The sequence below is a fragment of the Coregonus clupeaformis genome, unplaced genomic scaffold, assembly GCF_020615455.1.
Source record: "Coregonus clupeaformis isolate EN_2021a unplaced genomic scaffold, ASM2061545v1 scaf0477, whole genome shotgun sequence".
NCBI classification, from domain to species: domain Eukaryota; kingdom Metazoa; phylum Chordata; class Actinopteri; order Salmoniformes; family Salmonidae; genus Coregonus; species Coregonus clupeaformis.
In genome coordinates this window covers 199891-215459 of record NW_025533932.1, presented here as the reverse complement: position 1 = coordinate 215459, position 15569 = coordinate 199891, and positions in this window count along the sequence as shown.

Sequence of the window (15569 nt, the reverse complement as noted above, 5' to 3'; positions counted from 1 at the left end):
TTAGAAAAAGCCGCAAAAAAAAAGGCTTGCGCTGTGTCTTGCCTTAATGCACAAGCTGGGCATCATTCACAAATAATAATACATAATTTACAAGTGATAGGCTAATATTGTCACCCATCAGACTATTCTTGATTTAATCTTGTCTTTACATTTGCTAAATAATATATGTGTGAAATTAGTTTTGATTTAGAATGGACCATTATAATGCACCTGTCTCGGAACAGGGGCATGGGGGGAAAAAATACATGTAATCTATGCACTTAAATAATGAATGGAGGACGCTTTTCCAGTGGTTCATTTTCATGCCATCCAGGTAGGCTATACTCCTGTTGTAAAGCGAAGCAATGTGCTTAACAATAGGAAAGTTGATAAATAAATCTAGTAGGCCGCATAGCCTATAGAAAGCTGATGGAATCCTCCTCTTTTTAATAGAGGCCATCAAAACTCTGTTTTCTCACACAATTGCATAGCGTAGCCTATAGAAATGTTGCGCAACATGAGCTTATGGGCTCTCATAAAGTGTTTGATTAGATTTTCGATTACATTTGCATTGATGTCAGAGTGTTTAGAGGGACAATAGAGTGCTGAGTACCAGGCAGTTAGCAAGTTTGGTAGGCTACTAATGACCATCAGCAGCATCAGAGCTTGGAGAAGCCTAATTACTGTGACTAAACAGTCAAGTGGAATTTGACTGCCATCATGACTCGTGACTGCCAGTGTGGCGGTAATACGATCACCGTAACAGCCCTACTCTGGCACATCCTCATTATTGGTGCATCTAATCAAACGAATGTCACAAACACAGACAAACACCCCTTCCATCCACCCACAAACAAACAAACGTCTACCCACCAGCGGTGTTGATAGGAAATTGTCCTAATGATTTTCGTCTAATATCTTCGACGGTCTGTTTTTATTCTCTTCCGTTGAGAAGAAGAGGTCAATGGTACTGCCACTGAATGTTAATAGAATATGATAGCAAGTTTGATCTTGGCTTGATTGTAGATACATTTTCAGGAGATATTGTACACAATGATCTGAGCATTTTCTGTAAAACAGATCTCCTCCCGATGATGATACTTTTTGTACAGCAGGTTTCTGGTCCTCCTGAAACATTGTTTACTACTTTTTGACCAAACTTGGTCACTTATCCACCCATTATTTTTCCCATTCCACTGCCACCCACAGGATACTTATGAGTTTTTTTTTACTTCTGAAAGTGGGTCAGTCATGTTTAGTTAGACCATTCTCACCTTATTTCTGTATGCAAAAAAAACATATCATCCAACTTGTATTGACACCCACGACTGGCACTACATTCGTTTTTTTTATTTAAATCTGTGTTAATGCTACGATTGTTTTGTGGGTTAGAGAGTCTGTTTGGGCTTGGCGATGCATCAGAGACTAATTGTGTGTTTAGTGTTCTAATGTTGATTATGTTATTGTATCTGGATCAGTGAACGCAGACCTGATAGACAGGTAGACACACACAGGTAGAACCCTTACAAAACAAAACACATGTCAAATTTGCAGTTTAACCTGTGGAAGAGCTGTTTTCACATGCTGACCTTAAACTTCACATGAAACCATATTTTCACATGTATTCAATTTAGAGTTCACATGTTAACACCACCTTTTCATATGTGAGGAGAATAAGATGTTTTCACCTCATATGTGAATTGCTGTTTCAAAACTTCCATATGAAATGAGGTTTCACATTTTCAAAACTTCCACTTGACAATCGGATATGCAGTTTCATATGTGAAAATCTTACTTTCACATGTGGAAACACATTAAAAAATATTATGTGCAGTTATACATGTGAAAGTGAAAATCTAATTTGCAGTTTCACCTGTAAGAAAACTCCACATTTACTCCAATGTTTGTAAACAAAGTAAATAAACAAACACTGTATAGTTTAAAAACATGGTTAAAACTATAATCTTTAAAACATGGAGGGTCAGTCCTTGCATCCATAGCGCAGTCTTTGCATTTCTGCAGCCCCATCCTTCAGCTTTTTACCGAAACTGTGGCGGGGAGCCTACTTTTTATTGTTTCATTTAAGGATTGCCGGAACAAACACCTTTAATAGAGTAATAGTGTTATTTTATGGTGCAATCCTCTAGTGAGTGAGTTTTATTTTGCAAAACTTCTGAAGTCAAGCACTAAATTCTTAGTATTACAAACTAAATAATTATATTGTAATTAAAATATAAACCCAAAAGTATTGATAGCAAAATGAGGAGCAGGGTAATAAATGACTACAACTTGCCTCAACCCAGCTAGCATGTTTGGTTCCTTGGAAGTTGTAGGAACGTGTATTTTTGGTTTCAGACTGGTTACGAGAATGAAGCCCTATGTTTCCTGACTGGTAAAACATGTTTTTTTAACATTCTGAGAACAGTAGCGAACCTCCTAGACTGTTCTGGGAATGTTTCTTTTTAGGTTGCAGGGAGATTTTACTCGAGTTCCTTGACAGTTTTCCTGGGAGTGTCACGATTTAAACTGAATATGAACCCAAATGCAGACAACTACACCGAGCCAGAGAAGGTTTAACAGGTTTATTTCAAAGTGAAATTGTCCAGGTTTCCAAAAATAGGGGAAGAGCAAGTCCAGGTCTACAGGCAGGGTAACAGATCCAGGGTTCTGAGCAGGAGTGGTACCGTAACGTCCTAGTGTCCGTGGTGAGTCCAAATGTGAGGTCCAGTAGTGGAAAGCAGGATGGTGGTGGCAGGAGTGAAGCGGAGGCAGGAGTCAGGTTCCAATAATCTGTGGCACAGGAGAAATATAAATAGAACAGGCCAAAAACACAAAGCGCGAAAACAAGCAGGTTGCGTCAGCAGCGAGACTAACATGGTCGTCTTGACTATGATCTGACGATGAGTGGCAAGTTTGACCGGGTCTTTAAGGCTGAGGTGATTATGGTGAATGAGCTGCAGCTGGAACCCTGACTCCCGCACACCAGACTTCACTCCTGCAATTAAGAACAGACAGAGGGGAGGGGGAGAGCCGAGAGAGAGAGCTACCTAGCAGCAGTAGGCCTAACAGGGAGATTTTATTAACGCTCTGAGAAGGGAAATTATAGTTTATTTTAAGGTAATTAAATAACAATCTGAGAACATTCTCTAAATCTTTTGTTACTGTCACACCCTGACTTATGGGACTCTTGAATGTTGAGTCAGGGTGTGGAGTTCTATGTTGTATATTCTATGTTTAGTTCTAGTTGTTCTACTTCTATGTTTGGCCGGGTGTAATTCCCAATCAGAGGCAGCTGTCACTCATTGTCTCTGATTGGGATCATACTTAAGTAGCCTGTTTGTTATCATTAGTTGTGGGATCTTGTTCCGTGTAGAGGCTTGTATTGTGTTTAGCCTGAGGACTTCACGTTACGTGGGTTTATCGTTATAATAAACATGTATTTCACGCTGCGCTTTGGTCTGACCCGTCCTTCAACGAACGTGACAGTTATGGTTATTAGTGAAAGTTTTATTAACACTAAGAAATACATTTAAAGATTATTTTGAGGTTTTTGAATAACTTCCTTAAATGTTTGACTGAATGTTCTAGCTTATTTTAGGTTAACTTTTTTGAACTCCAAGCACAGATAGGACAAATGGAAATTAATTTGCTTAGAAATTAATCATGCAAGCACATTTCTTTTTGATTGTGACACGGCATCAGTGAGATTCAAACCTTTGATCTTTTGTTCCCTATCCATGGAATTAGTCCACTGCGCCACCAGGATGGAGCTAGCATGCCATGTTTATTTTTTTTAAGCATACAAAGTTGTTCATTTTAGTCTATTCAAACAGACCCCATTTCAAAGGAAACAAGCACTCATTAAGATCAAGTGTGACCAATAAGTAGGCACTGAGCTTATTGATGTTAATGTGTGATGTTAATTTTTTTGAACATTCCAAGAATATTGGCAAGAACTGACATAAAGGAGAACCATAAATCTTCTGAATGTTCTGAGGACATCGCTTAAGTCCAGCGGCGATTTTAGTATGTAAATCTTGGTGGGGCAAACTCCCCCCAAAAACGGATTATGCATGCCAGCAAAGCCACTTCACAACACAACACTAAACAATACATTAATTGGACTATAACGGTGACATATTTATTGTACAAGATCTTCAGTTTCTTGGCAATTTCTCGCATGGAATAGCCTTCATTTCTCAGAACAAGAATAGACTGACGAGTTTCAGAAGAAAGTTCTTTGTTTCTGGCCATTTTGATCCTGTAATCGAACCCACAATTGCAGATGCTCCAGATACTCAACTAGTCTCAAGAAGGCCAGTTTTATTGCTTCTTTAATCAGCACAACAGTTTTCAGCTGTGCTAACATAATTGCAAAAGGGTTTTCTAATGATCAAGTAGCCTTTTAAAATGATAAACTTGGATTAGCAAACACAACGTGCCATTGGAACACAGGACTGATGGTTGCTGATAATGGGCCTCTGTATGCCTATGTAGATTTAAAACATTAACAATGTCTACACTGTATTTCTGATCAATTTGATGTTATTTTAATGGACAAAAAAAATTGCTTTTCTTTCAAAAACAAGGACATTTCTAAGTGACCCCAAACTTTTGAACGGTAGTGTAACTCTATGGCAGCACCCAAGGAGCTTGAATTTCCGAGCTCTCCCCTGTAGATTTTGAGGTGACATAGTGTCCCCATGAGTGAATGAACACTGAGCCAATCATGGCGCAACTAGAGAACATTACCAATCCCTACGCTCCGTATTTTCCCCTGGCTGCCCCACCACCACAGAAAGCACTGAGCTATGCTGAAATAACTGCATTTTGGAGCTGCCTTACTCAAGAAAGCAAAAAAAATACCATGTTTGTATGCGGCTTTATTAACTCACAGATTATTTATTTTTGTACATTGTTTGCAAACTGATATGTGACACTTATTAATGCCAAAATAACATCCAAAACAGGTATACAGGTGGGGCTCGAAACAGGTGGGGTTCTGAGGAAACCTGTGGGAAACATTATGCTGAAGTACTGAAATTCCCACAGAATTTACAATGGAAATGTACTTTTAATCCGTCTGTTTGCATATTTCAAGACATGGCATATGAGGTTGCCGTGAGATACCCGATGGGTTGGACGATACTTTTCTCGTCAATCATTTAAAAAATTACATATACAGTACCAGTCAAAAGTTTGGAAACACCTACTCATTCCAGGGTTTGTCTTTATTTTTACTATTTTCTACATTGTAGAATAATAGTGAAGACATCAAAACTATGAAATAACACCTATGGAATCATGTAGTAGCCAAAAAAGTGTTAAAGAAATAAATATATATTTTACATTTGAGATTCTTCAAATAGCCACCCTTTGCCTTGATGACAGTTTTGCACACTCTTGGCATTCTCTCAACCAGCTTCACCTGGAATGCTTTTCCAACAGTTTTGAAGGAGTTCCCACATATCCTGAGCACTTGTTGGCTGCTTTTCCTTCACTCTGCGGTCCGACTCATCCCAAACCATCTCAATTGGGTTGAGGTAGGGGGGTTGTGGAGGCCAAGTCATCTGATGCAGCACTCCATCCCTCTCCTTCTTGGTAAAATAGCCCTTACACAGCCTGGAGGTGTGTTGGGTCATTGTCCTGTTGAAAAACAAATGATAGTCCCACTAAGCCCAAACTAGATGGGATGGCTGTGGTAGCCATGCTGGTTAAGTGTGCCTTGAATTCTAAATAAATTACAGACAGTGTCACCAGCAAAGCACCCCCACACCATAACACCTCCTCCTCCATGCTTTACGGAGTAAAATACACATGCGGAGATCATCATCTCACAAAGACACGGTGGTTGGAACAAAAAATCTCAAATTTGGACTCCAGACTAAAGGACAAATTTCCACCGTTCTAATGTCCATTGCTTGTGGGTCTTGGCCCAAACAAGTCTCTTCTTATTATTGGTGTCCTTTAGTAATGGTTTCTTTGCAGCAATTCGACCATGAAGGCCTGATTCACACAGTCTCCTCTGAACAGCTGATGTTGAGATGTGTCTGTTACTTGAACTCTGTGAAGCATTTATTTGGGCTGCAATTTCTGAGGCTGGTAACTCTAATGAACTTATCCTCTGCAGCAGAGGTAACTCTGGGTCTTCCATTCCTGTGGCGGTCCTCATGAGAGCCAGTTTCATCATAGCGCTTGATGGTTTTTGCGACTGCACTTGAAGAAATTTCAAAGTTCTTGAAATGTTCCAGATTGACTGACCTTCATATCTTAAAGTAATGATGGACTGTAGTTTCTCTTTGCTTATTTGAGCTGTTCTTGCCATAATATGGACTTGGTCTTTCACCAAATAGGGCTATCTTCTGTATACCACCCCTACCTTGTCACAACACAACTGATTGGCTCAAACACATTAAAGAAGGAAAGAAATTCCACAAATTAACTTTTCACAAGGCACACCTGTTAATTGAAATGCATTCCAGGTGACTACCTCATGAAGCTGGTTGAGAGAATGCCAAGAGTGTGCAAAGCTGTCATCAAGGCAAAGGGTGGCTACTTTGAGGAATCTCAAATATTAAATATATTTAGATTTGTTTAACACTTTTTGGTTACTACATGATTCCATATGAATTATTTTATAGTTTTGATGTCTTCACTGTTATTCTACAAAGTAGAAAATAGTAAAAATAAAGAAAAACCCTTGAATGAGTAGGTGTGTCCAAACTTTTGACTGGTACTGTATATATATATATATATATATATATATATATATATATATATATATATATATTATAACCGCCAATCCCAGGAGGATTCAGGATCCCGCTTTCAATGATTGTAGACTGCCTGCTGCTGCTCTGCTAATCGTCAGATGGGGGGAGGAGTGGAGGTAGGGGGCACACGTGGGTAACTGGGGGGCGCTGCCTTGGGTAACTGATTAATAAAAATTAAAAAATAAACAGCATAATAAATATATGTGACTGGTCAATTTTGTGAGTCTGGCTGGGCCCAAGCCCATAGGGGGCCCAAGAGACAAAACAAATAAAAAAGTAAATTACATTATTATATATTTTTTTATCCAACCACAAGAGCTCGCTCTCAATGTTCAAATTACACCAGATAGCATAATTTACCACAGAAGATCAATGTTTTCAAGCACATCCAGTAGCGGTGCTTGGGTAGAATCGCTTGGGAATCCAAGCCAGAGAAAAAAGCCATTTTACAACCTCTGTGTTGTTATAATTGCGTTGTTTGCTCTATAACCTGTTAGTTCATATGCCTCGCCACTGTGATATATAGGCCGAAGGCCGAGACAATAAGAAGACACAGTGGCAGAATAAATTCAACCACAACTTTGTTTAATCACAAAACCGGAGAGCAACATCTGTCTGGTGCATTCCACAAAGCATATTGCATGTAACAAACAGTTACATGACCTAAAGTATGGTCAATCAAATTAATGTTTTTGACATTTTCGGACTACTAAACAACTCTTGATTTAGAACACAGGAGAGTTACCGCAAGTCGCTAAGAAAACAGGAGCTGCCTCCACTATTCCAGCACCATTTCAATTTCAACATTTCAACATCATCAAATCACCTATGCTTAGTCTAATACAGTGACAACTGAAAGCTTCCAAAAACAATTTAGTACAATCAACAAACTTTTTCACTCGGGGCCCCCCTTCCAGCATTGGGGAACATCCCGCACCCCCATGCACGCATGTGCACGCACCACGTCTATTTCTATGGGCACAAGCACTGTTCATGACAGAAACTGTTCACACCCCTCTTGTTGGTGGAGAGAATCTTGCAGGTTTAAAGCTTATTTCCTGCAATTCTACACATTTTGTCATGGGGTACAAAGAACATTATGCATTTTTAAAGCACATTTTCTTGCAATTCTATACATTCTCCCATGTCTAATGTGTATTTGAGTGACTAAAAAATTACAACAATATCTACGGGCAAAAAAACCTAAATCACTTTTTTTTTGCTGACATGGGCTAGTTGATCTGGACATTTCTGACAAGTTATAAATAGCTCTCTAAGGTATGCAATGACTAACATGACAAGAGGAACTGATGATGTACTACCCAATTTCGAAATTGCACCTTGTGTATTCTACTATTACATCTTTCAAAAGTAAGTTTAAAGCCGGACTGAGTTCCTTTAAAAAAAATGTACTTTTTTTGGGGGGGGATCCCGCGCCCCCCGTGCCATTACATGACCCCCCGCTGTGCTAGGCTACCTGGCTAAAATGCTTGCTCACTAGCTTAACTTTCTTTCATGGGCAACGATTAGCCAGCTAGTTAACATTAGCCTACTACATCTAGCTACATCCTCTCAGGCCAGAGGCACAAGGATGAATTTATGGTTGGATCAGAATCGCTGTTATAATCATTGGCTAGTACTGAAAATTAAGTAAAACCACAAGTCCAAATCCCTATCTCTGTCCGTGGCTAATTTAGGAAAGGGTGAATTTTAGCTAGCTAGCTAGCCACCGGAGGACAACAACACAACTTGATGCAACAATTCAAGTTTTTTTTTCTGTCAGTGACGTTTAGCTTGATGTGATGTGATAGGTGAGAAGCCAAATCCAAACTGGCTTCCCTTGACACTTTTTTTTGTTGCACTAGAAGGATTCACAGTTGAGCTCACTCAGTTTAACCCAATGCTGATTGGCTATTATTGTATTTAATAATTTTTATCAAGGGAGGTCAAATGCTCACTGGATTCCCTTGCATTCAATGCTATGGGTGGCAACAATATCATAGTCTTTTTGACCAGACAGCATCAGATAGATGGGCTACACATGTAGAGACAGAGGGGCGCTGTTTCGCTCGCTTAGATGCATTCTCCGGTGAGATACATTCAGCCTCTTGCTAATTGAAGGAAAATTATGACACACAGAGAGATGATAGATACTTTATTTTACATATATCTTTTCTTTTTTTAATGGTCAATGTTTTGGGGATGCCTGGCTTCCCTTGGCATCCATGAATACATGCCACTGAGCACATACAGGTAACTGACAAAATAAAGGAAACACCAACATAGCAACTTAAAAGGGTGTTTGGCCACCACAAGCTGCCAGAACAGCTTCAATACATCTTGACATAGATTCTACATATGGACCTAAATCATAACAGGAAAATATACCCTACATAATATATTATTTGCATCCTTCATTTCCTCAAGTGTTTCCTTTTTGTTTGTCAGTTACCGGTTGCCTACATTCGGGAAGGTCGCAATTTGGCCAGCATGCACGCCAAATATACAGCCATAGACATATAATCCATAGAAGGGTTTTGGAACCTCTTACACTGGCAATTTGACTATTAAACTTATGGATACACTAGCAATGGCTGCCAGTCTTGACTTGATTAACACGTGTGCCTTGTTAAAAGTTAATTTGTGGAATTTATTTTCTTCTTAATGCGTTTGAGCAAATCAGTTGTGTTGTGACAAGGTAGGGGTGGTATACAGAAGATAGCCCTATTTGGTAAAAGACCAAGTCCATATTATGGCAAGAACAGCTCAAATAAGCAAAGAGAAACGACAGTCCATCATTACTTTAACATTTACATTTACATTTTCGTCATTTAGCAGACGCCCTTATCCAGAGCGACTTACAAATTGGTGCATTCACCTTATGATAGCCAGTGGGACAACCACTTTACCATTTTTTTTTATTTTTTTTTTGGGGGTGGGGGTGGGGTAAGGGGGGGTAGAAGGATTACTTCATCCTATCCCAGGTATTCCTTAAAGAGGTGGGGTTTCAAGTGTCTCCGGAAGGTGGTGAGTGACTCCGCTGTCCTGGCGTCGTGAGGGAACAAGTTTAAGACATGAAGGTCAGTCAATACGGAACATTTCAAGAACTTTGAAAGTTTCTTCAAGTGCAGTCGCAGAAACCATCAAGCGCTATGATGAAACTGGCTCTCATGAGGACCGCCACAGGAATGGAAGACCCAGAGTTACCTCTGCTGCAGAGGATAAGTTCATTAGAGTTACCAGCCTCAGAAATGTCAGCCCAAATAAATGCTTCACAGAGTTCAAGTAAATGACACATCTCAACATCAACTGTTCAGAGGAGACTGTGTGAATCAGGCCTTCATGGTCGAATTGCTGCAAAGAAACCACTACTAAAGGACACCAATAAGAAGAAGAGACTTGTTTGTGCCAAGAAACACGAGCAATGGACATTAGACCGGTGGAAATGTGTCCTTTGGTCTGGAGTCCAAATGTGAGATTTTTGCTTCCAACTGCGTGGCTTTGTGAGACAAGGTGTGGGTGAACGGATGATCTCCGCATGTGTGTTTCTTCCCACCGTAAAGTATGGAGGAGGAGGTGTTATGGTGTGGGGGTGCTTTGCTGGTGACACTGTCTGTGATTTATTTAGAATTCAAGGCACACTTAACCAGCATGGCTACCACAGCATTCTGCAGCAATATGCCATCCCATCTGGTTTGGGCTTAGTGGGACTATCATTTGTTTTTCAACAGGACAATGACCCAACACACCTCCAGGCTGTGTAAGTGCTATTTGACCAAGAAGGAGATTGATGGAGTGCTCCATCAGATGACCTGGCCTCAACAATCCCCGACCTCAACCCAATTGAGATGTTTTGGGATGAGTCGGACCACAGAGTGAAGGAAAAGCAGCCAACAAGTGCTCATCATATGTGGGAACTCCTTCAAGACTGTTGGAAAACCATTCCAGGTGAAGATGGTTGAGAGAATGCCAAGAGTGTGAAAAGCTGTCAAAGGCAAAGGGTGGCTATTTGAAGGATATAATATAATATACTGTATGCTGTATAAACTTCCGTAAGTTATTTTTACAATTCTCTTTTTACCAGGGCTTCAGCCCCTGCATTAATCCGGCCCTGTGTGTGTGTGTGTGTGTGTGTGTGTGTGTGTGTGTGTTTGTGATTATGTTCTTCACGGACTGTTTGAAAGATAAGGTCTTTCACACACACATGCTCAGCATCTGCAGCTCCCTGTGTATACTGTATATGACAGGCCTCCACTTTTCATCGGCTAGATGCAAGTAGCTCAGCTGGTAGAGCATGGCGCTTGTAACGCCAAGGTAGTGGGTTCGATCCCCGGGACCACCCATACACAAAAATGTATGCACGCATGACTGTAAGCCGCTTTGGATAAAAGTGTCTGCTAAATGGCTTATTATTATGCAATGGAGGCTCACTCTCATTTTCAGTAAAGAGCTCAGAGTCAATATCAAACATCTATCAGATTGTTCAGTAAAAGTCTGTGCTCAAACCTTTTGATGTTTCTTGGAGCCAGACCTGGGTCAAATACTTGAGCTGCCCTATATTTACAGTAATTACCAATGGAATAGTTCCAAAAGAGCATACTCCAGCTAAATCAAGCTAAACTACCTTAAATATTTATAAGTATTTGAAAGTATCTGACATATGTATTGTACCCAGGTCATGTCGAGGCTGCCTGTGTAATCCCTTGTAATAGGTCTGTTAGACAGTATATTGGTGACCGGGTCTTCTCCTGCATCATCCAACAACCACCTGAGGCTACCAATTATACTGTACCTCTACATATCAGAACCAGACCCATTTTCCTCTGCTTTATCTATCCAGATCCATTCTCTTCAGTTAGCTACAGTGAGGAGAACAAGTATTTGATACACTGCTGATTTTGCAGGTTTTCCTACTTACAAAGCATGTAGAAGTCTGTAATTTTTATCATAGGTACACTTCAACTGTGAGAGACAGAATCTAAAACAAAAATCCAGAAAATCACATTGTATGATTTTTAAGTAATTAATTTGCATTTTATTGCATGACATGAGTATTTGATCACCTACCAACCAGTAACAATTCTGGCTCTCACAGACCTGTTAGTTTTTCTTTAAGAAGCCCTCCTGTTCTCCACTCATTACCTGTATTAACTGCACCTGTTTGAACTCGTTACCTGTATAAAAGACACCTGTCCACACACTCAATCAAACAGACTCCAACCTCTCCACAATGGCCAAGACCAGAGAGCTGTGTAAGGACATCAGGGATAAAATTGTAGACCTGCACAAGAATGGGATGGGCTACAGGACAATAGGCAAGCAGCTTGGTGAGAAGGCAACAACTGTTGGCGCAATTATTAGAAAATGGAAGAAGTTCAAGATGACGGTCAATCACCCTCGGTCTGGGGCTCCATGCAAGATCTCACCTCGTGGGGCATCAATGATCATGAGGAAGGTTAGGGATCAGCCCAGAACTACACGGCAGGACCTGGTCAATGGCCTGAAGAGAGCTGGGACCACAGTCTCAAAGAAAACCATTAGTAACACACTACGCCGTCATGGATTAAAATCCTGCAGCACACGCAAGGTCCCCATGCTCAAGCCAGCGCATGTCCAGGCCCGTCTGAAGTTTGCCAATGACCATCTGGATGATCCAGAGGAGGAATGGGAGAAGGTCATGTGGTCTGATGAGACAAAAATAGAGCTTTTTGGTCTAAACTCCACTCGCCGTGTTTGGAGGAAGAAGAAGGATGAGTACAACCCCAAGAACACCATCCCAACCGTGAAGCATGGAGGTGGAAACATCATTCTTTGGGGATGCTTTTCTGCAAAGGGGACAGGACGACTGCACCGTATTGAGGGGAGGATGGATGGGGCCATGTATCGCGAGATCTTGGCCAACAACCTCCTTCCCTCAGTAAGAGCATTGAAGATGGGTCGTGGCTGAGTCTTCCAGCATGACAACGACCCGAAACACACAGCCAGGGCAACTAAGGAGTGGCTCCGTAAGAAGCATCTCAAGGTCCTGGAGTGGCCTAGCCAGTCTCCAGACCTGAACCCAATAGAAAATCTTTGGAGGGAGCTGAAAGTCTGTATTGCCCAGCGACAGCCCCGAAAACCTGAAGGATCTGGAGAAGGTCTGTATGGAGGAGTGGGCCAAAATCCCTGCTGCAGTGTGTGCAAACCTGGTCAAGACCTACAGGAAACGTATGATCTCTGTAATTGCAAACAAAGGTTTCTGTACCAAATATTAAGTTCTGCTTTTCTGATGTATCAAATACTTATGTCATGCAATAAAATGCAAATTAATTACTTAAAAATCATACAATGTGATTTTCTGGATTTTTGTTTTAGATTCCGTCTCTCACAGTTGAAGTGTACCTATGATAAAAATTACAGACCTCTACATGCTTTGTAAGTAGGAAAACCTGCAAAATCGGCAGTGTATCAAATACTTGTTCTCCCCACTGTAGCTAAATCTGTACAGACACATTCCTTCTGCTACAGCCAGGTTGGCAGTGTGATCACACCAACTTGGCTAGACTAAATATTTGAACATATTTGCCCTTATTCTGTCAATTCAAGTTAGAATTTAGACTCACCAAGATAATATTTATGTAACATTGGATTAAAAGTGGGTACAGATTTGATCACTCTTTTGTTGTTGAGGATGAGCTTTGTGATTTACAGTGGGGAGAACAAGTATTTGATACACTGCCGATTTTTCAGGTTTTCCTACTTACAAAGCATGTAGAGGTCTGTAATTTTTATCATAGGTACACTTCAACTGTAGGTCTTGACCAGGTTTGCACACACTGCAGCAGGGATTTTGGCCCACTCCTCCATATAGACCTCCAGATCCTTCAGGTTTCGGGGCTGTCGCTGGGCAATACGGACTTTCAGCTCCCTCCAAAGATTTTCTATTGGGGTCAGGTCTGGAGACTGGCTAGGCCACTCCAGGACCTTGAGATGCTTCTTACGGAGCCACTCCTTAGTTGCCCTGGCTGTGTGTTTCGGGTCGTTGTCATGCTGGAAGACTCAGCCACGACCCATCTTCAATGCTCTTACTGAGGGAAGGAGGTTGTTGGCCAAGATCTCGCGATACATGGCCCCATCCATCCTCCCCTCAATACGGTGCAGTCGCCCTGTCCCCTTTGCAGAAAAGCATCCCCAAAGAATGATGTTTCCACCTCCATGCTTCACGGTTGGGATGGTGTTCTTGGGGTTGTACTCATCCTTCTTCTTCCTCCAAACACGGCGAGTGGAGTTTAGACCAAAAAGCTCTATTTTTGTCTCATCAGACCACATGACCTTCTCCCATTCCTCCTCTGGATCATCCAGATGGTCATTGGCAAACTTCAGACGGGCCTGGACATGCGCTGGCTTGAGCATGGGGACCTTGCGTGTGCTGCAGGATTTTAATCCATGACGGCGTAGTGTGTTACTAATGGTTTTCTTTGAGACTGTGGTCCCAGCTCTCTTCAGGCCATTGACCAGGTCCTGCCGTTAGTTCTGGGGCTGATCCCTAACCTTCCTCATGATCATTGATGCCCCACGAGGTGAGATCTTGCATGGAGCCCCAGACCGAGGGTGATTGACCGTCATCTTGAACTTCTTCCATTTTCTAATAATTGCGCCAACAGTTGTTGCCTTCTCACCAAGCTGCTTGCCTATTGTCCTGTAGCCCATCCCATTCTTGTGCAGGTCTACAATTTTATCCCTGATGTCCTTACACAGCTCTCTGGTCTTGGCCATTGTGGAGAGGTTGGAGTCTGTTTGATTGAGTGTGTGGACAGGTGTCTTTTATACAGGTAACGAGTTCAAACAGGTGCAGTTAATACAGGTAATGAGTTGAGAACAGGAGGGCTTCTTAAAGAAAAACTAACAGGTCTGTGAGAGCCGGAATTGTTACTGGTTGGTAGGTGATCAAATACTTATGTCATGCAATAAAATGCAAATTAATTACTTAAAAATCATACAATGTGATTTTCTGGATTTTTGTTTTAGATTCCGTCTCTCACAGTTGAAGTGTACCTATGATAAAAATTACAGACCTCTACATGCTTTGTAAGTAGGAAAACCTGCAAAATCGGCAGTGTATCAAATACTTGTTCTCCCCACTGTACATACATTTACTGAAACCCCACAGTAACACACAGTTATATTAACAGTATTACTCTTTTCATGTAGCCCACCTTTGGCCAGCTATAGCCTAACAACCAATCAAGCAATATTATGGAGATTGCATGGCTGTGTGCTCGATTTTATACACCTGTCAGCAACGGGTGTGGCTGAAATAGCCGAATCCACTAATTTGAAGGGGTGTCCATATACTTTTGGCCATGTAGTGTATCTTCACTGTGGCTCTGAATAAACAAGCTTTAATGGCCAAACAAATTACACTGTCTGTTGTTGGCACCAATGAGAGCTGTGCGAAAGGTAATATTAAACTTCCTTTTTTAAAATATGTCCACTGCTTCCACAAGTGCTTTCAGTGACACACAAATAACCTTTGAATCGATGTGATCTGCATCAGGCCATTGACGTAAGACCTTATCTTTCTAATTATGGCTTGTGATAGCACGGGTCAAGACCACGTATGGGAGAAGCAAAGAGTGAGTGAACCTAGTCTTCTGTACAGTTGCTTCTTCTATTTTTGCCCAACTCTTATGCCAAGTTGTATGTATGTAAATACTGTCTTTTCCACATTAAAGTTGCAGTCTGTGGTAATAAACTAGTAGGAATATTGTGTACTGGCGCATATCGTCTGTCACTAGCACTGTGTCCTCTACAGTGGGAGGTAAAAGCAATATTTAT